This window comes from Leuciscus leuciscus (assembly GCF_965113295.1).
Source record: "Leuciscus leuciscus genome assembly, chromosome: 18".
Lineage (NCBI taxonomy): Eukaryota > Metazoa > Chordata > Actinopteri > Cypriniformes > Leuciscidae > Leuciscus > Leuciscus leuciscus.
In genome coordinates this window covers 27532462-27559034 of record NC_138742.1, presented here as the reverse complement: position 1 = coordinate 27559034, position 26573 = coordinate 27532462, and the positions used below count along the sequence as shown (strand labels likewise).

General features: G+C 38.2%; 1 protein-coding gene and 2 long non-coding RNA genes across 7 annotated transcripts in view; 1 reads left to right on the top strand and 2 right to left on the bottom strand.

Moving 5' to 3' along the window:
• The window catches only part of hdac7a (histone deacetylase 7a), a 92099-nt gene that overhangs the window by 38913 nt on the left and 26613 nt on the right, over window positions 1-26573 (bottom strand). The gene's annotated exons all lie outside the window — the stretch shown is intronic.
• LOC309480680 lies at window positions 4770-11636 on the top strand. 2 transcript variants are annotated; one of them, XR_014199709.1, is made up of 3 exons: window positions 4770-5866; window positions 5915-10545; window positions 10711-11636. It is a non-coding gene; the product is annotated as an uncharacterized lncRNA (long non-coding RNA). The 2 variants fall into 2 exon arrangements; XR_014199710.1 differs by having other exon boundaries at window positions 4770-5870.
• On the bottom strand, window positions 13762-16734 carry LOC309480728. Its single transcript, XR_014199763.1, has 2 exons — window positions 14871-16734; window positions 13762-14170 (listed from the first exon to the last, which is right to left on the bottom strand). It is a non-coding gene; the product is annotated as an uncharacterized lncRNA (long non-coding RNA).

The following is a 26573-nucleotide window of genomic DNA, read 5'->3' as shown; positions in this document are numbered from 1 at the left end:
AAAGCCAACTATGGTCGCAAGTTCCGTCGTTACCTATAGAGTTCAATGGAAATTGCGATCATAGTTGGCCAACGATGCTTTTGGGAAACGCGCCACTGATCGATTGGCCAATTCAGCCGGCTTTAAGAGAACCAATCAGCTGTTTGGAAGAGTTTCATGACTGAACTATGCATGTAACATAAATAATGCAGGAACAAATGTGTGTGTGTGTTGAGGCAAGTGGTGTGTGTTTGTGTGCAAGCATTTTTTTGTACTCCTACACAGAAAGCCAAACAATAGTATCTGAGCCAACTCAAAAGAAACAGGCCAACAGATACACTAATAGAAGTGACAGACAAGCAGATGTGCAATGGAATGCACACAAAAATGTGTGTGTGTGTGTGTGTGTGAGGGACATCTTCCTTGAAAGCTGTGCGACTGTGCGTCTGCAGGAAAATATGTGTAAGTATGAATCTGCTTCTAAGGAAACTGTGAGTTGGTGAACATCAAGCGTACACTGACACAAGCGTAAGACTGACTGCAAACGAAACTGGTGGTCAAACCATTACTTTAAAAAAGTTAACTCTGCAACACATACTTGAGTTTAAGCGTCAATTTAGTTTGGGGTCAGAAAGAGTTTTTTTTTTAAATAAATGAATATGTTTATTTAGCAACAATACGATAAATTGTTCAAAAATGACAGTAAAGACATTTATAATGATTTCTATTTCAAATAAATGCAGTTCTTTTTAACTTTCTATGCATCAAATAATTCCTTGAGCATTAAATCATCATATTATAATGATTTCTGAAGGATCGTGTGACACTGAAGACTTCAGCATTGATCACAGGAATAAATTACATTTAAAAAAAATTTAAAATAAAAAAATTAAACGTTTTTTTTTGTTTGTATTTTTGATCAAATACATTCAGCATTGGAGAACATAAGAGACTTCTTTCAAAAACATCAGAAATCTTACCGATCTCAAACTTTTGAACAGCAGTGTACCATGGTAATGCGATTCAGTATTCTCTGAAACATCTTGGAATATTAAAGTACCATGGTATTAAAGGACCATAGCAGTGTAAGGATAATAGCTGGAAAAGTATTTAATTTCTTGAAATAAAAGCAGGTCTCTATGATATTCTGGTCTCTGTATACGGCTCGTATCTCTTTTTTTTTTTTTCGGTTTTATTATCTAACAGGTGAAAATTTTAAATCTGATAGTTTATAAAGGAATAAGTCACGTCGTATGCGCAATAGTAATACTAATAGTGATATTATTAGTAACTGTGGTACTCCAAAATAACTATTTTTAGAACAAGGCACCATTTAAACTATGATGTAGGACACTTGATGCACACTATCTGACTGTACTTGATAACTTCCTGTAGTTGCCAACTCATTATGCAGTGAGGAAGAAACGCTGGCACATCAGAGATAATTTTAGGTTTTTAAGTGTAATATCACTAGTTCATGCAATGTATGCAGAGCATAAAGTGTGAAGGAGTTGTTGCCACTCTTAAATAGTTTTTCAGCGGTTCTCTTCAGCATCATTAGATCAGATAATCCCTTTGCTTGTTTACTGTACAGGCTTCTTGGATTGATTATAGAGAATCTTCAGTTCAATGCATTGTTTGGGTTGATTAAACAAGTTTTCTAAAGAACTAGCTCTTAAAAGTCCTTGCTTAAAGTTCTGTGTTGAACTGAAAAATGGTGTTTGCCTGTGCAAAGCATGCCACTATGATGCCAGGGTGTTGTCAGGCAGTTGCTAAGGTGTTTAAAGCGCATAACTGTGCTAGGCAGTTGCTATGAGAGATCACTAGGTGGTTATTTACTGGCTCAAGTCAAAAGAGCAAACCCAGTCTGGCTCATGTTCCTTTTCAATGCAAGTCTCCTGGATTTTGACCAGTCTCTCCTCAAAAGAAATGGTGTAAGACAAGTAATAAATGGTGTATTGTCACAGCAGTGACTGTCAGACATTTATATCCGACAGAAAAAACACGAGTTCCAGTGTGTAACACACTCCCACTTCCAGCCCTCTCACACCCCGACCTGTTCGACCAGCACAACCAGTTTAAAAGGCCTCTCTCTCAACACGCACTGTGTGTGTGTGTGCTGTTATAATCAGAAGCTGACTAACTTCAGAACCTCTATGGATCATAAATAACGCTTACAGGTGAAATCAAGTGTGACTTGCTGTATAGAGGAACTCAATCTCGCAATCACACATCAATCAGTGGCTTCTGTTCTTCTCTCGATTCCTGTCTTCGCCTCTTTACTCGTTCTTTGAATTTAAAAGCATGACTAAATGACTCATTAATATGGCATGCATTTAGAATGATCTTATATAGCCAATGAAGATGGATTCATTATTCACCTTTCATTTAATAACGTTCTGTATATAGTCACCAAAATGAGACTGGCCTCTATTGGATATGGAAAACCCTTACAATGTGGAAACCATAGTTTCTGCCAAAATAACAAAATACAACAAAATTATTATAACATGGTACCACATTGAAAAAAACAAAACAATGAATAATATATATTTTTTTTTAAAGTAGATACAGCACCGTGCCATAACCAGGCGCAATGTGATAAAAGGATTAAAGTCAGTCCAAATATGATTATCTATGTATCCCACTGGAATCCAATCTAAAATGACTGACTGTCCGCACCGTGTATTGCAACTGGTCAAATCTGATATGTGTGTCAATGCCGCTCTTTAATTTCCAGAATATCTGCATTGGCTTCTATGGCAATGATGTTGTGTTGGTATGCATGCGCCAAAAACATGGAGGAGTCTGCAGTGCAGATGTTGTGTTATTTGACGATGCGTAGCCGTAACGTCTCCGTTATAGCGTCGTTTTATGCTCATACCACACTCTGCAACAACACAACCACAATGACAACGTCTGACGTTTACGCATTACACGCATTAAACCACAAGATATCCCATCAGAGCGGTCAGACTGAAACGAGTTCCCAGAAATGAATGATTTCAAACCAGAAATGAATGAATCTCAAAATAGATTTGAATGCTCTGCATACCCATGCCATTTGGGGACTTACTAAATATTATTAACACTATAAATTGCTATAAATGAACACTATAAATATTATACCTGCCTGCCTGTCTAACTCTGCATAGCATGAACGCGCTGAAGACGTGTGATGTCTGTAAATACAGGCGGGTAGGACATCAAACCATAGCATTCGGACCGCATGTAATGATTGGACGAACATTTCGTGGTCCTAAGACTTCCACAGAAGATATATGTACATGTTTTAATATTTAGACCACTTTTATTATTGATTGCTGTCAGGATGTGTAGAGAGTTTCAACCAGAATAACAAAAACATCATAGTCATTATTATAGTCCTCGTCTTCGGCGTGAACGGCCCTTTAGCCTGATTTTGGTAAAGTGGGATAATGTTGGCTTGTCAGTCAGTGCTGCTGGGACACCACTTGACCTTCATGTACGAGTCCAGTCCAAGAACACCAGCTGCACGGTCAGGACGAGTGTGAGCTACACAACACATACACACACACACACACACTGCTGTTGGCCAGCGATGTCGCCTGAGTCACAGCAGAATGGGAAATGGAGAACAATAGGAGGCAAGCTGTCGCTGTAAATCTGGGAGCCTAGAAAAAGAGCCGGTTTGTGTGTTTGTGTGAGTGTGTGTGCTGATCTGAAAATAACACCAGCCAGCAAAACAGGAAGTGCAGAACGAGTGACATCTGCTTGTACGGGGTCAAACCCCCCCGCCGTGAGATGTTGATGTTAGGCTGCGTAATTGGCATGTATTCTGGTGTGCTTCTTTTTTAGCTCCGATCATTTCAATGCCCACTTTTGTTTGTTCTGCTCATCTGACAGCAGAGGAGGGGTGAAATGAGCTACGCACTTCCTCAGGGCAGGCAAGAGTTCAAGAACAGAGGGATTTTCTCTTGAAACAAGGAGAACGTTGGATTCTTGAAGAGTCTGATTTGATATGGTAATTGACATGGTTTCATAGAAGTGAAAGTGCTCATCGTTTGATGTGTGTGTGTTGGCTAGTTCATCCATGGCATCAGTTTTGTGTGTGAAAGGGTTGTGGTGTGTGTGTATGTGTCTAAAACCTTACGAAAAACCTGACCTGTCAGAGCATTGTGCGAGTGTGTGCACTTCAAAGAGATTGAAAACAAGCTCTGACTGCTATGTAGTCTATCATCAGCCTTAGGAGTGTGTTGAGTGACCACACACACACACACACACACACACACACACACACACACACACACACACACACACACACACACACACACACACACACACACACACACACACACACACACACACACACACACACACACACACACAGAGCTGAGTTATGGGCCTCTAGAGATATCTACAAAGCTTTCAGGTTGTATGTTCATTATCAGTGGAGATTAAACTCCAAGTGTTCCTTCTTCACTAAACTGCACACTGATGACTTGAGGCCAACATGGCATTTAAATCTCATTTAAAGGACTAATACGAGTTGATCAGTTCAACTTAAATTACTCAAATGCTTATTTAGCTATAAGAAAATGCTGGTTAACCAGCAGCCAGTAAATAAAATTGTGTGGTAGTAATGACTCTTGACTTTCATTTGGTTTTAAAATGAGCAGTAACCAACAATCGTGAAAATATATTTACTTAAATCACTTATATATCATGCATTATATAAACATATTTTCAATGCATTGATTATACCTTGTAATGCACATTATAATGCATATTAAGGTCATAAAATATCATTGTTCAACAAACAATTTCAGATGTAAGCAAATTTTATAAAGCATTTTAACTTTGGTTCCAATTTTCTATGAAAAGATATAATGCATTACCACGAACATTATGAATACATTTATATTATAAGTTTGTGTTACACATAAAGGCCTTAAGTAAAGTGTAACCAATATATTTACTGTAATTCATCAAGAAGGAAATCAAGTGTTTAGCGTTAAACGGTCTGTCAAATGGGGGATATAATTTATAATTATTTATATATACTATTATACTAATTCTTTTTTCAGTTTTAGTAATTTTGTTTTGCTAAACTCATTATAATAATTCTTTTTACATTTCTATTCATCTTTATTTTATGTTTATTTCAGTTGTATTTTTTCTAATTCTAGTGCTTTATTTCAGTTAGCTGTGTAGGCAAAATTACTATTACTACTTTTCATTGACATTTTTTAAGTTAAAATTTTTCATGCAATGTTTTATTTCATTTCAATTAATGAAATTTTTTTTTTTTTTTTTACAGTCTTAGTTTTAGATTAAAATACAACACTGTTGAAAACCTGTTTAAAACAATCATTATTTTCAAATTAATTTTTTACAAAAATTTTTTTAACAACCCCAGACAACCATGTTGACCTGTTCCTCAGTCTGGAAAAGTGTTCAATTGGCTTTTAGCAGCAGGGATATGAGGCTTGTTTTACACACATATTTCAGGAAAATGTGTGTAATTATATTGTAATTTGGTGTCACATGCACATGAATCACAAGCCAGTTGTTTATCAATGAAGTGTAAAACCAAGTTACAACATTAGAAACAACAACGCAAATGTATTATTGTTAAGAAATGATGATTAGATAATGTAAGGTTTTTTTTTGTTTTTGTTTTTTTAAATAATCAACATTATTGTCTGAGGTAACAGTCCATGGGTCACAGATGACAACCCGAGTGTTTAACACAGAATATTTCTTGGATAAACTGAGAAAAGTGCCTGTGAGTGTCTATTCTCATGTCACAGCTCTGACCTCTGTTATGCCATCCATATCTCCTCAGATCCCGGAGATGAAAGCTTTCTCAGTGTGTGTGTGTGTGTGTGTGTGTGTGTGTGTGTGTGTGTGTGTGTGTGTGTGTGTGTGTGTGTGTGTGTGTGTGTGTTTGGAGGTTCAGAGAGAGCTGGGGGGTATGGGAGTGGGGAGCTGATCTGAAAACCTGACACTCCTGAGAAAGTAACTCAAGAGGCCTCCGGTCAGCCGCCAATGGAGCAAGAACCGTCCGAGAGGGCAAACGAGGGTGTGTGTTAGTTTATGCGCAATGAAGTTCGTTTATTAGTTGGCAGAGTTGGGTCTTTGTTGTGTTGAACACCACTGGTTACTGAACTGAGATGCTATTTTAGATTTGTTTACACACACACGTTTGGTAACTGGACGCCCTCCATGAAACTGATTTGCTTAATTGCCGGTCTGTTTATAGTAACACATAGTAAGATGCATTTAAAATGTTTGGACTGCAATGGAAATGTGTGTTGGGAATTCAGACTCTCGCATGACCTCGCCTTACAATAAATTATCATTCAAGATCAAGTTTGTGTCATTAAACCTCGTCTGCTACTGTATAATTTACCATACTTTAGGTGTGTCCTGACACTAGTCAGTCTGAAAGAGGAAACTGACAGTAAACATAAAGACTTTAAGCTAATGTTCACTATAGCGCCACTTGGGCGAATGTAATGCGTGCTTGTATTGCATTATGAATTCCATCCTGACCGATTTCGTAATGCAATGAACATATTGAGCTTGAGGAGCTATAGATGTGCAATGCCAGGTTCAGACTACATGATTTAAGCCCGGGTTCGGCACAATCCATTGGATGTAGGGTGTCGTGGATATTCGTAAACTACAATGGGCGCCAGGACGCAAGAACCGATAGTTTTATCTTGTATAGTGTGTCATAGTGGACGACAACCAACTCGCCTCACGACGTCCCGGCAGAAAGACTAGCATGATTAATTTTTCCGGTCCTCCACAACATGTTCCGTCACATCTGTGGCGTTGACCAATAGGAGCACAGAAACTCCTCCGTACACAGCTTTCAAACATGATTAAATGAAAGCAAGACAATGGTATGTTGACGCTGCAAGGTGGAATTATGCAATGGAGGAAATGTTCGTGGAGTTATGGCAACAATACTCCAGCTTTTATGATGTTTCCTTGAGGGACGACCACGACGGAGTGAAAAGGATAAATGCTGGCGAATGATAGCGTAGGCGCTTCAGCAACCCGGTGAGTGCTGGAATTAGCATTATGCTAGTACAAACATTGTTTGTTTACACTCTTGTTTCGGGAAGTCAGTCCTAGTTCCGCCTCCTCGATGACATCACGCACATCGTTAAAGACGGCAAGCGATGATTGGTCGGGAAGAAACGTGTCGTCTGACACAGTGAATATCGTAATAGACAAAAATATTGTGTAGTCTGACTGAACCGGACTTTATTCAGGGAACTAGCTGTAAACATTAGGGATGGGATAAAAATGTATTCTCCGATGCACTGTGATTCTCTCTTCAGCGATTCTGAAAACTTCTTTAATCCCCCTTTACTACTTTACATCTGCTTGTTTTTGAAGCTATATTTAGTTAGTTAATAATTCTTAACATCCAATTGTTGTTTATTATTAATGTGAAAATATTTTTTTAAGTATTTATAATTTAATAAAAATGCAAAAAAAGTCTGTAAACTCATTCAATAATAATAATAATAATAATAACAAGAATGTAGATCAAGAACTGTTTTAGAATCGGTGAATTCCCAGAAACTGAATCAGATCGAATTGTGACGTGCCTAAAGATTCTCACCCCTAATAAACATACCGTTAGCTGGTTTACCAAACTCTCTGTAATCGCTTGCTCCGCCATGACCACATCTGACCATAACAGTCAAGATAAAGAAGATATTTTCTGATATAGCGCCCCTTGTGGCAAGACTGAGAATGAACATGCACTACACAGCAAAACCTTCATGTGCTTGCACTGAGCACGTGTTGCAGGCCTAAGATTCATTCACTGCTGGCTATAGACTGGAAATACAGAACAAGTAAGACTTCCAGAGAAACACAGGACGAGACGCTCAAAGTAACCTGATAGTGGCACACCCGATTCTGACACAGCTCAGAGATTGTACACACGCACAATATGTAATGTGAATGTGAGTGCTTTAACATACTCTGCATGTTCTGGACTATGCAAATACTTTGGTATGTTCATAAACCTGTTTTCTGGACTATGCAAATACTTTGGTATGGTCATAAACCCAAACATTGTGTCATATATATATATATACTGTATAGTTTATTGACACTGAATGTGAAAGAGTTGGCACAGAGTTTGTTTTTATAACTGTGTGAAAACACACTATATGTATGAATTTGTTGCACATGTGAGGACATTTGGTCCTCCTCAGTATTTGAAATGCTTTATTGGATTTTGCTTCAAATCTAATAATGTCAACAGGTTTGTGTGAGGTTAGATTTATGGGTAGGTTTCACTAAATATCTCAGTATGAAAAGCATTGCATTGAAGTCTCTGTGTGTGTGTTTGTGTGTGTGTGTGTGTGTGTGTGTGTGTGTGTGTGTGTGTGTGTGCCAGGTGTGGAACATAAGCTAATGTATAATGCATCCTGAGTATAATATTCCCACACCGTCCCGACCCAAGTTTCCAAAACTGCTCATGTTCTCTGTCCGATGACCCCTGAGCACCCCCACTTAAACATTCATCAGCAACACGAGCTTCAAAACACCTCAGCGCAAAAGATCTGCTTCTCTGCTGTTTCGCTCAGCCAGAACGATAACAATTAACAACTGACCAATGCGAGTCATTCACATTCACTGAATCATTCATGCTTGAAGTCCTATCAGACAGCTCTTTAGATACCATAACTAGAACATTACGTCCCATCTATGCTGACACGGTGTGTCAAAAACTAAAATGCTAAGGTTATAATCAAGGCACACACAGTAGCTGAAGCGTTCTAGTTTTGTCACGCCACTCGCCAAAAGGTTTTTTTTTTTTTTTTTTTTGCATTACACTTGCACTGATTTTCCATTGTTTTCCATCTAAATGTGCGTTAAACGGATGTCTTTGATCATTACACTCGTGTCCCGCGTCTTTTGCAGCATCTCGATCATCTCGGTGGTCTAAAAACATGGCGCTCAAATAGAAAAAAAGTTACAAACGTAAACATTTCGGAAAAAAAATTCAATTCCACTGCTCGCGTCTCATTTTTAAGAGGTTGAAACGTTTGTTTCCTGATTCCTAATTGTTAATCGATACTCATTTATCGACCGAAGCACATTTACTGCTTATTGATGGATCTGAAACACTTTTCACTACACAAAACAGAGATACTCACACTGAGAGACGCAACTTACATTGGATTCCACTAGAACTTGGCGCTAGCATGTTGCTAAGCCAGCCATGTGATATTTTAATAAGCACCCATATTAGTAAAAATAGATTTGTATTATTTTTTGCTGACACTTCTAAGTATTGCATGAAATATTGAGGTAAACGTCTTTAAAATATGTTTATAATTAACATTTCACCTTCATCTTGGTTTGTTGAACACTGCATTATCTCCTCATGTCTGTATTGTACTTTTCTGTCAAATAAGGGCAAAAATATATCGCCTTTTATGGAAGCTTGTTTCTGCTACTTAAAAAAAAAAAGAAAAAAAAAAGTGTGACTTCTTAGAACTGGACTTTATAACTCGCAACTGCGAGTTTATATCACAATTCTGAGATAAAAATCTCAGTTTATAATTCTTTATTCCAACTTTTTTTCTTGCAATTCTTTATTTCTCATAATTGCGAGTTTATATCTCTCAAGTATGGGGGAAAAGAATTTCAAGAAAAATAGAAAAGTCGCAATTACCTTTTTTATTATTTTTTTATTCAATGGCGGAAACAAGCTTTCGTAAAATGTAAAAAATAAAAAATGTACTTTTAAAATATGAAATAACTTTGAAAAATGCTTTTGCTCACACTAAATTGCAGTCTGTAGGAAGCTCATGCTTTGCAACAAGTTACAGTGTTAAAAAGGAACAAAAATACAAATAGCATGAGTCAGTGTAAAAAAAAAAAAAAAAACACAGACAGGGTTTATGTAAGTCCAAGGCACACTAACAAAAACTTTGCATGGTCTGGTCACCATGCAGTGAATAAAAAATATGGTAATCCATTGGAGGATGAACAGACTGGATGTTTCAGATGCCTCATGCATGCACTTCAGGGCAGCTGTGAAAAGATGCACCAGAAAAAAAAAGAAAAAAAAACATTTCAAATACAAAGAAAAAAAAAGTAAAAGGCCATGACTGTAAAGAAGACATGCATGGAATGCAGAACACACATTCTTAAAAGGTGCTTTTGTTTTTCTTACACTCTTAAAAATAAATGTTCCAAAGGGTTTTATTTATTTTTTTGCACCGATGCCATAGTAGAAACATTCTGGTTTCCCACAGAACCTTTTAGTGAAGAGTCCTTTTCTCAGCGTGAGGAATATTTTGAGGTGTGTTCATAGGTTTGGTTCAGATCTGCAGTGAGGAGACGCGGTTCTGATCCTGTACTGAACTGTGATGGGCAACATCACGACTATGACGAGAAAAAACATGAGCATTCGGTCCTTCTTAAAGTCGCATCTTGTGACATTATATCCTGTTTTTGGTTCGTTTACATGTCTTTGGTCCGTTCATATTTCAGGCAAACCGCATCAGAGTTAAAACGAATCGATAAAAAGGAACTCTGGTGCGATTGCTCTGTTAGTGCGGTTCATTTGAATAAGTGTGAACGCTGCCATCTGAACCCTGGTGCATCAAACAAGCGGACCGAGACGCTGAAAAGATAAGTCTCGTTCTTCCAAACGAACTCTGGTGCTGTTCGAATGAAATATGAACGCAACACGAACTAAAGACATGTAAACGAACCCAAAACATGACATGATGTCACAAGTTGCGACCCTAAAAAGGACATAATGCTCAAGAATACCTGTTTTTCTCGTCATAGTGGTGATGTTGCCCATCACAGTTCAGTACAGGATCAGAACCGGGTCTCGCAGCAGATCTTCATTTGTGTGTGTGACGGAGGGATTCCTGACGCTGTTTTCACTCCTTTACACGTTCTCAGCTCCATCATATGTAGGCTACGCACATACGACTGGATTTAGCCCAGTAAAGCTTTGTTTTGGATGTACGACAATTTCAATTGCAAAATGTACATCATAAAAGCCTTTTTTTTGTATCTGTAGGTCGCTGTTAAAAATGACAGTGAACACTAAGCAAACTAGAGCTAAATGTATCATTTTCTTTTTTTGCTCCGGACCAAAAGAACCAAGAGAACCGAACTACAAGTGTGAACCTCTTCCCCAGTATAAAGAACCTTTTGTGGAATAGAAAGGTCCCATTGATGTTAGTAGAGAACCTTTATTCTGAAAGTCCCCCTGAGGTGAAAATCAAGCTTTTAATGTTGTTTATGTCTATGTGGTGTTTTTAATGTGCTTTAAGACAAACCATGTACAAATTCATAAGTCAACACCATAATAATGAGAGTATTTTCTCATTAAAACTGCAGTGAATCAAAGACAGTCTCAAAAACACGGGTTGAAATCGCTGGTGTTTCTGACGTCACAAACTACCTTGTAACCAATCAGATCAACGTGTGATCGTCAACGAGTGGATCTCTGAGCTGGAGTGAGTGAGTGGAGGTGGGGCTCATTTGCATATTCATAGAATCGTGTATACTAAATGAGGCAAGGGTGTAGAGTTACATTCAAGCTATAATAAGGCATGAATACTTTTTTGTCAAGATTTTTTTTGTCATTTTGATGATCAAAGATGAGTTTTAAGTAGTGGTGCAACGGATCATCATCGATCCGTGATCCGTTCGGATCAATATCTTCGGTTCGGCACTCACGTGATCCGCGGATTGATTGATGAAAAAAAAGTTGTGCGCATGTTCAGTCCACACACAGCGTGGTCATGGCGAGCGTTATGAACCGCAGAGAGCGTGACGCCTCATTCGCGCCGCAAAACCTCCAGACGTGCGTAAACGCGTCTTTACATTGACTTCACATTGAAATCACTCGCGCCAGACGCTCTATTCGCGTTTGGTGTGAACGCAGCATGGGTGACGGCGAGAGAGAAAGAGTGCCTGCGAGTGCGAGCGAGCAAGGTAATACGTTGTCAAATATGTTTAAACTTAAATGAACTACACAAGTAGTTATGTCTCTTTGTATTAATTTGTCCTGTTATTGACATAGGCCTAATGCGCGTCATTGACAAAATGCGCAACCAGATGTTCGAATAATTCAAATATGTGTTTTTTAGAGGGAATATTCGAACGTCATTTTTGAGCAATTTTGACAGCCCTATATGACAGTGGAAACACATAAAGCATTGGTCCATGTTTAAAGGAAGGAGATGCCTTTTTATGTTGCACTTTAAGTTGTTTTTCATTAATTATGTTAAAAAGAAGATATTATGCCTTGTGCACTTTAAGTTGATTTTATATATTTTAATTTAACAATTTAAAAGTGTTAATAAAAAAATAAAATAAAATTTTGCTGATCCGAAAAATGATCCGATCCGTGACTCTGATCCGAGAAACGATCCGAACCGTGAGTTTTTTGATCCGTTGCACCCCTAGTTTTAAGGGATAAAATGATTGACTACAGGGGGACTTTAAGAATGCATTCTGGAGTCTGGTAGTTCATCTGGTGACTATATCTCTCTTTTTTTTTAGTTTTCTGTCTGCTTGTCTAATAACTACCCACACTACAAGTGCTGCAAATAAGTGTCTGAGGCCCCAGAGGCCAACAACACACAGAACAAGGGGAGGTTTAATCAACAACAGAGGAGACCTCAGCCATTTTAATTAGCCACACACACACACACACACACACACACACACACACTGACTCCCCTGGGCACACTGGCGATAGGGCCTGGATTGTTTGGTTTCCTGTTCGACTGAGGAAACACTGGTGATTACAGCTCCAGCCATGGCTACCTCAAAAACAATCTGCAGTTTTATATAAATAGCCAGAGGATGAAGTCCGTTTTTGCACTCTTAAGCAACACTTCTCTCACTTTTTTCGTTCTCTTTCTTTCTCTGAACTATAATTAGTCAGTACTGTTGCTCCCACTGGTCGCATTTGGTCAGCAACAACATCCTCTTTCACATATTACCCCTGTATGTGTCTTGCTCTTTCATTCTGGCTCTTTTCTTCTCACACGTTTAACATTGCGCTGGTTTCGAAGCCAAGGGTGCTCGGGGCCATCCCATAAACACACACACACACACACACACACACACACACACACACACACAAAAGAGAGAGTTAGAGCTGCTAGTTACCATAGAGACCTTTCTGTGTACATGGAAGCCGTATAAAAGTGCAACAATGAGAGCGAGTGAGGTGTTGGTTACGAGTGCAAAACGTACAACAGAGGAGAGACAAAAAGAGTGAGCGAGACACTTCCTGTTTGCTCTCTTCGTTTCCTGTTCGTGACTTCTTGTGTGCGGCTATTTTTGTTGCTGCCAGTTTCTATTGAGGTAGAAGAAAACCGTTCATGTTTCAAGGCCGAAATGCTCACAAAGCTACATGTTAGCATAGCCACGCGCTAGCATACCTTCAAAATAACACCTTACTCTGTTGCTAACACACACAGAACGCATTTCAAATGTATTTCCTGGATTTCCTCCAAGTGTTTGTTCAGAGAATAGGCAAGCATTGTAAAACAAAACTGCTTTAGCAAGCTAGCTATAGTGCTATAACCAGTGGTGGAATGTAACGAAGTACAAATACTTTGTTACTTTACTTAAGTACATTTTTCACGTATCTGTACTAAAGTAGAATCAATAGTGCATTCTTTTGACTTTTACTTCGTTACTTTTTGCAGCAATTATTATACTTTCTACTCCACTACATTTCTACAACGTTTCGTTACATTTTCGTAAAAAAAATTTTCCCCTACCAAAACTGGGATTGAAAACAATCTCTATGTTTTCGGTGGTGACGCGTTCATGTAACATTTAAGGGTGGCGCTGCCAATAAAACATGAAAGCTGTCACAAAGAACCGGCAAAAGTAAGGATTATAAATATGTAAAATATAGCAATTAGACATTTTAATTGTTTATTAATAAACAAGTGTTTTCTGTGTCAGTGTCGGCTGCAAAGATGAAGTTGACGATTCTGACTCGCGATCTTCGCAGTGAACGCGCCAGAGAGAAATGCACATTTCATACGATTCACATGCAGAGAACAGTCTGTTTTCTTTCGTTTTGAATTGCTCTGTTTAAAAGTAGACATTTCAAGCTTTCTATATATATACACGTCTCAGGTCTGTGAGGCAAGTATAGGCTACCTAAAGGCTGGTTCACACGGGACGATTTTAAAATTGTCGGCCGATTTTCCAAACCTGAGAGACCCCACACACGGGGATAAAAAATCACGGGTCTAACAGTTTTGGTCGTACAGTGTGGTGCGCAGACACACGGCAAAATCAACACATCACACACGAACCGATTTGACTCCCGAGCATTCCCAGATCAGACGGGAAATCGCGCAAAATACCTCGAGATCAAACGTGACTTCAGAGTAAACAATCATGGCGGACGAAGAGGATGCAGTGGCAATAGTTTGTAGTTTGTTTTTAACCGAAAAAAAAACGTTATCAAAAGAAAAGGCGATGATCTCTGACGTCCACCGGACTTTCTGGTGCGCCATACCGCCGGCTGTTTTGATTATATTTCCCGGTGTTTCCTCGCCGCCTCGTCACCTCGCTTTCTGATTGGCTACACTCCACAGTCCACAGGCTGCGTGCTCGGGGGACACCACACACGAGAAGAAATCGGGCCAAATAAATCCAACATGTTGGATATCCCCGATTTGAGATCGGAGCGGTCCCGACGTCCTTCCGAGCAGACGAGAGCAGCCTTAACACACCACACACGGCAGGAATATCTGATCAGATTATTTTACGATAATCGGAGCATCCTTAAGATTGTCAGAAGGGGTGAATCGGGGCTAAAATCGGCCTAATTATCCTGCCGTGTGAACCAGCCTTTATACGCTGAGTTTCGGTTCATTTATGAGACGAGCTCCAGTTCACGTGCCGGCGCCTCCGTGTTGTGAAGATCTATTGTCTGTTGTATTTACTTCTTATTTATTAAATCCAGGCAATTGGTTGATGATACATTGATTAAAATTAAGATACAATTAATACAAAACAAAATTCACTTTAAAGAAAATCTTTGTGCTTTCTGTTTGAGGTCTCTGGGAAAGTGTTAAAGCAATCTAGTGCTGCTTTCAGAGCGCTCACGTCCGTAACGGAGAACTGTCACATGTTTTTTTCCTCATAAATGCGAACACGAAAAATAAAATGAATATTTTATGTTCAGTGGAGAGCCAACCCTTCTTCATCCGGTGGGTATTACTTTTGGTTTGCTTAGTGTAATTCACGGAATTACAAAAAAATATTTTGCCACCTAAAAGTTAAAGATTTTTTTGTGTCACGTCTGTTACAGATGTGTATTTCCCTCATATTAAATATAAAACGCATGTGTCTGTTGACTGATATTTTTCTAATGTCTGGACTCCTTTATTAAGGGAGTATGGATATATAAACAGTTTCAATTCGTATTAAATGCATTTTCTGAGAATTTATATTTCAAGTTTTTACTGCAAATGTCACGTCCATAACGCTGGGATTGCCCAATGTTAAAGAATTTATCCTCAACTAGTTTTGTGGTGTAGTTCTATGTATTGTATAATGTTATCTTCAAATAAGGGGTGTGTCGCGATTCTGCCTTCTCACACTGCGACACAGGTTCGTGGATCTGAGTGTCTTGATTTCGGTTTCATATTGCATATTGTTACAGCCCTAATTATTAGAATATAGACATTAAGAGAATAAAATGTTATGCAAGTACTTTTACTTTTAATACTTAAAGTACATTTCAAATCAGGTACTTTTTACTTTTTACTTAAGTAGGGTTTTCATTGTGGTACGTCTACATTTACTAAAGTAAATATGTCTCTGGATATTTGTACTTTTACTTAAGTACTGCGATTCAGTACTTCCTCCACCACTGGCTATAACCAAACATTCAGTGCTTCACAATTAGCAAAGAAGCAGAGCTTATACCATAACTGGACTCTTTTCAACAAAGCAAAGCAAGACAAATGGAAGGGCTATTTCTGTCCGTCTCATGTGGCCATTCAGAAAAAACAAAGCCTCCGATATGTCGCAAAAGCCCCATGGTGCGAAGAGTTCACGGTCGCGTAATGGCTAACTTAGCCTAGCGTCTGATTAGCCCTGAGGGTTTAGACCCTAATCAGGGAGTAGAGATGGAAAAACTAGTTAAGCATGAAACACATGAAGGTCTGTTTTTCCGTTCATATTGCCGAGCTCCCAAACCTCTGATAACATATGCAGGGGTCCAAAAGTCTGAGACCACTCGTCAAAGTGCTGCCGTTCTGCATTGTTCATAAGAGGTTCAATACTACATTTTCATTGTGGACTCTTGCCATATCTACTATTGATAATGTATACGTGCGTATCAGGTTTAGCATTCTGCAGAAGCCTAATCTTCAGTTTTCCTCATTCCTTGCACTACATTTGAAGGCAAAGTGAATAAACTTTCCAAAGTGGCAGTGAGATACGTTGACACATTTAAATAGGCCTCACGTTCTCGCTCTCTATTTTACTGTTGCTAAATCGACCTTGTGCAAGACAGGATCTCCAATTTTAGAAACATTTGACCGCATTCACATACACCCTCTCGCTGCGTTCTTCGCTCGCTCCTAATCTCACCATCTGCTTTCCTTTCTTTATCTCGCTATCTATCACTCCTGTCCTGATATTTCCCATTCCTCCTGCTCAGACAAACCTAATGTGACATGATTCAAACCTTTACAGTCTATTCTCGCTCTCTCTCTCTCTCTCTATATATATATATATATATATACACACAGTATGTATATCTTTATATATTTTTTTTCACACACTTTCTCTCTCTTTTAAAATCTGTAACTCTGTGCACCACACAAATAGCACTCACTATTGATTACAATAGAGTTTAACTTTAGCAAGTTACCAAAATAACAACTCGACATTCTAATAATAAAAAACCACACATAAATATTGGGCAAAACAGTCCACACTCTAAAAAATGCTGGGTTGTTTCAACCCATGTTTGGGTCAAATATGGATAAACCTAAAAGTTGGGTTTGTCCACATTTGACCCAAACATGGGTTGAAACAACCCAGCATTTTTAGAGTGTATTTTTCGTTAGATGCATTCATTATTAATATTCTAGCATTATGTGAAAAACCCCTTGTGAAAAAGAAGTGTGCTTAATCGTATTGAATGTGCAGTTTGATGCGAATCTTAACTAAATATATATTTTTTCAAAGTTTTACACTTAAAGAGAGACACTTTCATGACTGTTACGTAACACATTTAAGTACACTTCTAGAAAGTGCACTTTGTAATAATGTCAAATTAAAGGTTTTATGTTAAATTACATTTTAAATCGTTACGTTCTATTAGTATTAATCTTTTGTATTTATGTGTTGACTAACAAATACTAAAGCACATGTTAAGTAATTTTAACTGTAGGGTGTTATTCAATATATAAAGTAAATATATATAATATGAACTAAAATTGCAACTTCATCATTATAAATGTGTAATAACAAATTTATTTAAATACATGAGTGACAATAGAAGTGACATTAAAGTATATTGTAGTTTACCATACATTCTTGTCAGTGCATTCAGCAGTAACTTTAACCATATATCAAAGACAATAGAAGTAATTATGAAATTGCATATAAATATACACTTAAGTCCTATTAAAGTGGGACTTTAATAGTATATCATACACTTTCATTTAATTGCAAATATCATGCAATTGCACTGCATTCAGTTCAAACTGTGGACTTATTTTTCACAGAGGTACTTTTGAAGTCTTCAAATACTGTCTATACACAGACACCAGCTCACGTTTTGGAACAAAGCAACAATATCTCTTCCTCTATTTATTAATAATGTATATTAAATGGTCAGCTGAATACAGGATTGTAATGGATTATGTTTAAGTATCAACTAATATAGAGATTCATACGTGTGTTTTCATCCTGAGTGTTTCTGCAGAGTCCACAGCTGTCTGAGCTATTCAGACCCGTTGCTTCCGCGGCAGCTGCTCGGGACGCTCGTCGTGTGTGTGTGTGTGTGTGCTATTCTTACATTTATAGCTGGTCACAAACACTTGAGCATCTGCAGATACACAAGGCATGTGTATTCCTGTCAACAAGAAGATGATGGCTTGTACGGGAGGAAGAGTGGATGGATTATTCAAGCTCCTGCTCAGTGATTCCCTTTCAGTAGCGGAGAACGTTTCCACTCAATCCCAGACTTTTAACAATGCCAGTGTGTTATTCTGGGATGACGGCCAGTCCACACGTAATTTAACTCAGATTAGCTCAACTCAAAACAAATGTAAAACAACAAAACGTTGTGTGAAGGTAATATCAAAGGCTGTCTGTTATTGGTCTGGTGAAAGTGTAAGGGAATGTGGTTAGAAGATTTCGGCTCGAGGAACCATTTTAAGGTTCAGACAATTGATTATAAAAAAAAGTTATTTCTAAGTATCAAATTTGTCTCAGATTTTCTCAGACATTCCTAAAATAGGCAAAAATGAGACAATTGTTTACATACAGAGCTATAAAATGTATATGGTTTAGTTCGATCAGATCATTTGTCCTCTTCTGAAACTCTAACGGAGATGCGTGTGAGATTTCGTTCTCAGAAACATCTGGGAAACAGGTGACTTTTGATCTCGTCGCTGTCTATGAGAAACGACGTAGATATTAAGTAGATCTTACTCCATTCTAAATCTGTTCGTATTTTCATCCAGATAATATTAACTACATCTATTAAAACTACATCTATTAAAAATCTCTAAAAAAAAAATTGTTAATTGAAATAAAGCTGAAATAAAATAAAATATTATATAATATAAATATTAGACAAAAACTTTATAAAAAAAAACTTGCTTGCTATGGGCAACTAATTGAAATAAGTTTAAGTTGAATTACTAAAATTACTGAAACCAAAATAAAAAATAAATAAAAATTAAGGCTAAATATAAATATTTCAATAATCTTAATAAATGGCAAAAGCACGACACAAAACTAAACTAAAATTAAGATTAAAACTAAAATTAAGATTAAAACTGAAAATGTAAAAAGAAATGGTAAAAAAAAAGCTAATGCATAATTTATCATTATTATGCATTAGCTTTTATTTTTACATTTTCAGTTTTAATCTTAATTTTAGTTTTAGTCATTTTGTTTTGTGTTGTGCTTTTGCCATTTATTAAGATTATTTAAATATTTCTATTTAGCCTTAATTTATTTTTGTCTCAATTTTAGTTTCAGTAATTTTAGTAATTCAACTTAAACTTATTTATTTCAATTAGTTGCCCTATAATATTATTATAGTATATAAATAATTTTAAAATAACACTAAAGCACGTGCAGTCACACAACTCTCACTCAGAGTTGAAGATAATTCAAAATAAACATTTTTTATTATTTTTCAGTTCTCTCTAAAGACTGCTGACTTCTTGTTACTCGATGTGGCTTCTAACCCAAAGTGTGTTACAACATGACTGAAGAGACATAAGCAGATTGTGGAGTCATGCTAGTCAGCTGATGCGACTACACATCATCAGGAGTGTGTGTGTGTGTGTGTGTGTGTGTGTGTGTGTGTGTGTGTGTGTGTGTGTGTGTGTGTGTGTGTGTGTGTGTGTGTTTTACAGGTAGCTACTGCATTTTATCAGAAAGAGTAACTGCCTAACCAGGGCAATGAGAGGAATGTGTCTGATGTTGAAGAGATAGCATGATAGAGGAGAAAGGGCAGGAGTAAAGGAGCGTTGCCTCAGGGTGGGGTCACATCTGTGTGTGTGATAGGGTTTGAAAGGTATGTCCCACTAATGAAGAGAATACTAAAGTCTAAAAAAAGTGTGTGAATAATAACGCTTCTGGCTACGCAAGCTCAATGTTTACAGCTGCTTCCCTGAATAGCAAGTTAAGCTCGATTTCACGTTTCTAGAAAAGAAAACAATTCATAGCGCAGCACATTCTCAGAGTTGCCACAAGGAGCGCTGTTATGACACATCTTGCTTAAAGTTAACGTAAAATAATCATATTTATTTCCTTAATATAGTTGACCAGAGGTACGTTTCCCAAATGCATTGTTAGCCAACGATGGTCGCAAGTTCTGTCGTTATCAGAATAGTTCAACGAGTCGGTGTTTCGCGAACGTGCTGTAGTACGTAAGAACGAGCCTATGATTGAATCTGGAAATAGAGAAAAATAACTGAGAAAAATGAAAAATAGTGCTCAGATGCCATGTCCATAATATATATCAAAACATCTAGCGTTAATTCTATCTCAAACAGATTCATTAAAGTAGTTATTACTCCACCACCTGTGTGACATCATTAACCAACGTGGTTGTACGACTGATTTGCGACAGTACGGTTTCGGGAAACAGTCGTGACTAGCTAGTTGATTTCTTCAACGATGTATCGTACTATAGTAGTGACCAGCGAGTTACGTCTTTGTACGGGAAACGCACCCCAAATCTTGCTATAAATGATTAATTGTTCCAAAATAAAAATAATTTAGTCTTTATATCTATAATCAAAATTGAATAACTTGTGACAGCTTTGAAATGGCTTTTTCTTCAGCTGACATCACCATGCCAACTTATTTGTCTTCCCGTTTCACTCTGAGATATCTCTCATGGACGTACCATTGAGTTACAGACAGTTAAAGGCGACTGTATCGCCCCCTAGAGGATGGAGGTTTGTAACTGCCGCAATGACACGTTGACCAATCATTCACGTTTGCATATTAATCTGACCTATACGTAAGTGTGTTCGGTGCATTACAGCATAATTGGATTGTACTTCTGCTCTTGGTATGGTCACAGTGCAAATCATTTTTGAGAGAGACAGGCACGGAGGAGGTTACGTCTACCCGCAATTTACTGCACACTCAAAATGGCGCCACTCAACAGTGTAATTCAGTGTTTGAACTCCAACAACTCTCAAGTGGACACAAAAATGCACATAATGACACCTCTCCACGCAGATTTCCCTCTTTCCTCTTAGCCCTTCACTCCCTCTCGCCCTTCCTCAGCTATCCGTTCCCTTTCCATGGATTCTTTTTTATTTAACAACCATTCTGGGAAAGCATTCGCCAGGAACACATCTCATACATATGCAGCCTCACGGACTTCTGTCTGAGCCTCCGACAATGAAGGAGGACATTAACATTCCCTGTAACCTCAAATACACACACACACACAAACCGACTCACACTGGCTCACTGAGCTCTTTTTGTGCTGTGCGCTCTAACAAATGAGCACCTTTGTGTCCGAACACTTCCTTGTCTCCAAACATTCAGGGGGTCAAACACAACGTTCTGATCCTCACAGACCTCGGTTGAACTTGCTTCTAAAAACAGCAGGCCGGTGTGGGCTGCTCTGGGAAAACAGGATTAGTTCATTCCCAGCGACTCCAGAAAGCTGGCTTCAGCCAACACAGTTTTAATATGTAGATAATAACCAATAGGGCTTGTATATTTACTAAGTGTTCCAGAAAAGTTATCGACTAGTTACCTGATGTAAATGACATGGCGTGCAGCATAAGTGGTCTGACGGCCAGCTGGAGAACACGTCCCATTCTGTGTCTCAGTTTCACTTTTATTATCTTTAACTGGTCACATAGCAATCAATAGTGGCACAACTAATTGACAAGTTGGAGGAACAATCCTGTACTAAGCAAGACATGTATTTATTTCCCTCCTGCTGTGCAATGGAAGTCACATGGCGCAAAACCAGTCAACACAAGCTCAAACCTCAAATAGTGGTACAACTAACTGATTAGTTAACTAGCCAGTGCAACTATTTGCTATGCTAACCAAAAAACGTAAATTTCTTCCAGTTGCTGTCATCAAGAACAAATGCAACAGGAGTCAAGCGATCCACTGCTAGTCAAAAAAGGCTTATAACATCTAATAGTTGCAGAACTAATAGATTAGTTAATTAGTCAGTGCAACAATTTACAAACAAAAATGCATTTTCTATCGCCATACAGAACAAAGACAAAAGACGTCATGTGGTGCGTGACTAGGTCTACAACATCAAATAGTGGTAGAACTAATCAAATAGTGAACTAGTCAGTGCAAACCCTACTAAACAGGAATCTCAATTTTCCTCCCAATATAGAGCAAACACAGTAACGTCACATGGTCCCCAACTAGTCAACGCTGGCTCAAAACATGAAACTGCTCGTGAATTTATGAACCAAAAACTGGAATTTCTTCCAGCTGCCGCCATAAAGAATAAATGCAACTTGAGTCAAGTGAACTACAGCTAGTCAACACAGGCCCAAAACAGCTCAATGTTGCAGAATTAATAGATTGGTTAATAAGTCAGTGCAACAATTTACAAACAAACAAAAATGTATTTTCTATCAGCTGTCGCCATATAGAACAAGGACAAAAGAAGTCATGTGGTGCATGACTAGACAATACAGGTCTAAAGCATCCAATGGTGATATAACTACTATTCAATTACTTAACTAGTCAGTGCAACAGTTTACTAATCAAAAACTGAAATTTCTTCCAGCTGCCGCCATATAGAACAAATGCTACAGGAGTCAAGGGATTCACATAGCTAACACTGGCTCAAAATATCATGTGGTGCATGACTAGTCAATACAGGTCTACAACATCAAATAGTGGTAGCATTAATCAGATTAGAACTAGTCAGCGCAAACCCTACAAAACAGGAAACTCAATTTTCCTCCCAATATAGAGCAAACACAGTTACATCACATGGTCCCCAACTAGTCGACGCTGGCTCAAAACATGAAACTGTTCGTGAATTTACAAACCAAAAACTTCTAGCTGTTGTCATATAGAACAAGCACAATGCAATCATGTAATCCATGACTAATCAACACAGGCTCAAAGCATTGAGTAACTGAACAGTCTACTAGTTTGTAAAATCTCTCTACTTATCTACAAATGGAATTAAGCAGAAACTACCCAGACAGCAACATAGCGCCGGTCCAGATCCGGCCCGCATCTGGTACGGCTGGAATCCACATGTGGCCCGGATCTGGGCCGACACTATGTTGCCGTCTACACCTGCAATTGGGAAACAACACAAAAACATTCAAATCTTTGATATCCACGGTACGAGTTACCTCACTTAGAAGAACTGAAAAAAAAAAATCACACTCAAAATCAAAGATGTTTCAGAAGCCGGCACTGTGACATCCTGGATGAATCACGAAGGGCTCAGATTTACTCGTAACGAAAGCAAACGCATCCTAGCTCATCAATGCACCCCATCACTTCAGTGTCAGCGCCACTATCACACAGCTTTTGTCTGGACCCTGCGAGTGATATTTGTACATGTTAAGAGTTAACTTGTGCCTTGAAGCTGTTAGTGTCTTTTTTCCCCCTCGTCTGAGCGGTGATGACAGCCGCAGCGGTGAAGGAGGCTGGTGTCAGCTGACCCCGCTTTCAGCCAGTAACAGGAAATGTGATCTTTACTGCAGCTCCCTGAAAAACAATCTCGCTATTGTCAGCTTGACTCTCCTGTCCCTCTGCCCCTCACGGGGGAGGGATGCAAAAACTACCTCACAATGAACATCTTCCCATCATTCCTGTCAGCTAACACATAACCCTGGACATTTATGTTGCCCCACAGGTAAATCAACTGGGAGAGGATCACAATGGTACACTGTAAAAAAAAAAAAAAAAAAAAACATGCAGTTGTTACCTTAAGGAGATAGTTATACCTGACAGGGATTTTTGCTGGTATGACCTAACATAGTCAGGCTGATTTAGTCATATTAAACAAAACAAAAAATTTAAGTACAATCAACTTGGATTGTTTAAGTCATTTCAACTTAAATTGCATTAAATTGATGTAAAACATATGTTGTTATAACTTATTGATCATAATTGTGGTAACACTTTACAATAAGGTTCATTAGTTAACATTAATTAACTACATTAGTTAACATGAACTGAGAATGAACAATACTTCTACAGCATTTTATTAATATTAATTTCAACATTTACTAACACATTATTCAAATCAAAGGTTGTATCTGTTAACATTAGTTAATGCACAGAGAACTAACATGAACAAACAATGAACAGCTGGAGTTTTATTAACTAACATTAACAAAGATGAATAAATAACTAATGTTTTGTTCATTGTTATGCTAATGTTACCTAATGAACCTTATAGTAAAGTCAGGGGCGTAGCACCAAATTTTGGGCCCTGGGTACAAACCATCTTGCTGGGCCCCCGTACCAAATACCATAGTGATACCAATGGGTGGGGTATTGCATTTTTATCATAAAAACACTTAAAATGTAAACAAAATAAGCCACACTCTGATTAATATATTTTTGTTTTATTGTCAAAAGTACAAGATAATTGATGATTATTTGTCTGTTTAAAATAAATGCAGACTATAGAATCACAGGGTACTCTAACCGCCAAACTAGACATTCAGTCTTTGAATTACGTTTTTAAAATAAGTCATTTTCAATCATTAAGATGTGCATTAAACTGAGAACAATCCTGTACTTAATGTAAGAGCGTGCGCGAGCTAATTTGCATAACATTGCGGTAAAATAGGCGCTAACGATCTGTGTTTTCGCGGGTGTTAGATTTTGACAATGGAGGGAAATATACAGTGTTTTCATGTAAACTTCTGACTCTGGGGAGAACTGCAGCAGAAGAGGAGACAAGCTGCGCATCTGCCTGGAGTGGCAGTGTGTTGAGCTCCCAGCTCCGCCTCCGTCTGCTTCTCACTCCGTTATTTACCCAAACATTGTTTGCTCGCTATGTAGGTTGTGATACTATAAAGTATTGATGTATAATTCAAATAAAGTACGAACATAAATGTATGCTATTCTACCTGGAGTAGATATTTATGTTAAAACAATGTCAATGCTCGATGATGCATTTGGAGCTCACCTTTCTTTTCAAAAAACAGAGTGAGCAACTGCTTGCCCTCATTTGCCTTTCTCTCTTTAATCTTCTTTTCTTTTCGTTTTTGAGCCCCTGATTTTCCTTTATTAAGGAAAGACATGACTCTTCCCCTGTCTTCCTAGTTCCTATCACGGCTCACTCCAGCTCCTGTCTCATCAACTGATTCACCGACCGCAGGTCCGCAGCAGAAGCACCTGAACTGCGGGTCGTACCATTTACATTGATTCGAGAGGGGTGGTGGGGCCCTGAACAGCATGAAAATGACTTTTTTTATACCAAACCAGTGCCTAACTACAAGTTTAGTTTTGCACAGGAAGTTTTTTATTTGTACATAAATGCTATACAAATGTTAGTGCATATATATGTATGTATAGAAAACTGACTTCTAAGGGCCCCCCCCCTGCCTCGGGCCCTGGGTACTCGGTACCCTTTACCCCCCCTTTACGACGCCCCTGAGTAAAGTGTTACCATAATATTTTACAGTGAACTTTGGGTCCTGAAAACCAGCAGTTAAAATTCAATAAGCTGTGAATCACACTGGTTTAGTGCTTTAAGTGTATGCAGGTGCATTATGTTATATGGTTATTACATTACTGCGAGAGAATTTCTAAGGCATTAAGATGCACTAAAGCTTTAGGGGAAGTTGTATGTACATGTCAAAACCACTGATGTCTTCAAAAAAAAAAAAAAAAAAACGCTCTAGAGGAATTCACTCATGAGATAGTTTACACAAACTGTGGTTTAGTTACTGAACGCAGTGTGATTAGGCACACTAGCTCAGTCGCATTCCCCAAAATCATCTGTAATATAAACTCACGAACGACATAAATGGAGGGAAAGACAAAAGCCCGGCACTTCTACAACAGAGCGTTCACGAGCGGCCCGTGGGGCCCGGTTACAGATGAACAAAAGAGCGGGAGCGGTGTCGGATCCCTGAAACTTTACCCCCGCGCCACCGGCCATGACCTCATCGTGTTGTTTTCCCCGCAAACGCTCGGCCCGCTGTGGCGCGCGCAACTCGAGCCGACATCGCTTCCAGCAATAGGCCTATCTGATGCCAAGCAATATCAAGTGCATAGAGCATTTATGTTTGTTTACACTACCATCTGCTGAGTCACAACTAGTTATAGATGTAAGATAATGATTGTAACATTCGTGCCAGTCGCTTATTACAATATGACATAATGGTAAATCTGTTCAGTGAACGTGATCAATTTATTTAATTATTTATTAGTTGGAGATATCAGTGTGTGTTGGGTTAAATGTCTCAGTCATTGGCATGAATTAATAATTAATTCTCATGTTCTGTTGAGATTTGCTTTACTGTCTTGATGGGGTCCCATAAACATGATATAGGCCTACCAGTTAAAATATAAAAAAAAAAAAAAAAATTGTAAGTAAATTCAAATTGAAAAGCATTTAGTATCTGACTATAATCTGATTACACTTCCATTCAAAAGTTTGGGGTCTTATTAATGTTTTTGAAAGGAGTCTCTTATACTCACCAAGGCTGCATTTATTTGATCAAAAATACAGAATAAACAGTAATATTGTGAAGTAATATTACAATTTAAAATAAAAAAAAATTCTATTGTGATATATATTCAAATGTAATTTATTCCCGTGATCAAAGCTGGATTTTCAGCATCATTACTCCAGTCTTCAGTGTCAC